At 60.9% G+C, this 1742-nt stretch overlaps 1 long non-coding RNA gene across 2 annotated transcripts in view; it reads right to left on the bottom strand.

Annotated features, from left to right (window-relative positions):
- LOC125619110 overlaps window positions 1-1736 on the bottom strand; it is a 30993-nt gene extending 29257 nt beyond the window's left edge. For both annotated transcript variants that reach the window (XR_007350600.1, XR_007350601.1), the window contains exon 1: window positions 1384-1736. This is a non-coding gene — a long non-coding RNA (uncharacterized LOC125619110). The remainder of the gene's footprint in view (window positions 1-1383) is intronic.
- Window positions 1737-1742: the final 6 nt, after the last annotated feature.

Here is a 1742-nt window from a genome sequence, read left to right as displayed (position 1 = left end):
GGTGGAGGCGGCAGAGGCTCGGGGCCCGGAGCGGCCATGGCCGGCGGGAGCTGAGGGAGGGGCGCTCAGCGGAGCGAGGCCGAGGGGATCCAGTCCATGCCCAGCGCGCGGGGGCCGAGGTGGGGGCTGCTGGAACACCAAGTGGGGGTTGCAGGCGGGCACCCTGGCCTCAAGGTCCACTACAAGAAACCGAGAGAGGGGAGGGGGTACCGAGCCGGACCCCAACCCCGGTGTCGCGCACTCGGGCGCGCCTTGGAGCGGCTGGGATGAGACTCCAGGAGCGCGCGAGATGGAAATGGTTTTAGGGAAGCGCGCGGCCCTCAGTTTGGTGGGGGGCTCCCCGAGGATGAAGCTACAAGAAACCTTATCCCCAACACACACACACACACACACACACACACTTGTTGGGCGACTAGCTCAGCTCACTCAGGCGCTTCCAGCTCTCCGCGGGCACCTGGAGGACCGTACCAGACATACACACGCATACATACATCCGAACATATGTGAACACAGACATACCTCCCGCACACCAGCGCCCAATGGGGCACCGTCACCAGCTTAGAATCTGCTTCGGCGTCTGCACGATCAGCAGCAGGGACACACAACCTGTGTCCGTAGACAGCAACAACACAACCGGGTGTGACACTGGGCAACATAGACACACAAACACAAACCCATGCCCTCGTGTACGAGTGCCACGGCCATAGTTCTCAAGATGAACACTCAAAACCTAATCCCCCCATCCTCGTATTTCTTTAAGGAACACACCCTAACATAAATTATGTTCCCTACTCCTTGGCCAGAGCACAGGTACACAGAGCACAGGTCTCACTTGCTCCCACCGCCTGCACCCACACAAACACAACCCAATGTCTCAGCACACGCCTTGATGGCACACACCCTAACACAGTAAGAAGCACCTACAGCAGCGCCTCACGGTCACAAACACGGAACCTACTGCTTCACACATCTTAACACTGGGTGTCACACACACCTTACACCAACACTGTCACATTACACCCTGCGGGGCATACACAGACAAGCTCTGCCCCTCTCCCTCGGAGGCCAGATTCCGTGGGGAGAAACCGACCCAAGCGCCCTGTCACCTTAATAGCGACATTGTTATTGTAAATATCTGTACAGCGGGAGCCCTGTGGCCGGACCGACCGGCTTCCCGGCGGGCGCCTCCCCCAACCCCCACTCCCGGGCCGTACCGGCCGAGTATTCCGGGAACAAGCTGGACCTGGCTGGCCGCGCCATACCGCCTCCCCGGGCTCCAAGGCCCTTGATTCCTTTGCAAAAGGTGCAAGCCTGAGGCTCTGTTTACGACCCTTTCCGGACCACTTAGCTGAGTTCTGCGAGGCACCTGGGTCTCTGACTCACCTGGGTCCCGCACACCTGGGTCAGTCTCACACCAGGGCGCCCCCTCTTCCCGGTCCCGGCTGCAGGCCAGTCGTGTGTCGGGGAAAGGCCTGGGGGCCAGAAGGGAGACCGTGGCAGGCGCGGGAGTAGAACTGGTGGGTGAAATGGACTCGCACCCGTTCCCCCCTCCCCCAGCTACCCTAGCTCAGACTTCTGGCCTCAGTTTCCCTAGCAGTGGTGGGCAACGATTCGTTCCGGCAGGAAAGATTGGGGGTGATGCTGAGGCCACTGGGAATTGACCGTAGGGCAAGAGCCCCTTTTCCGCCGGTCGCGAGAGCATCGGTTTTACGAGAGTGTCCCCGCCCGGCTGGGTTCGCGGC

This window comes from Marmota marmota, unplaced genomic scaffold (genome assembly GCF_001458135.2).
Source record: "Marmota marmota marmota unplaced genomic scaffold, marMar, whole genome shotgun sequence".
Classification (NCBI taxonomy): Eukaryota; Metazoa; Chordata; class Mammalia; order Rodentia; family Sciuridae; genus Marmota; species Marmota marmota.
The sequence above is the reverse complement of the archived record's forward strand: the minus strand, read 5'-3'. Positions and strand labels throughout refer to the sequence as shown.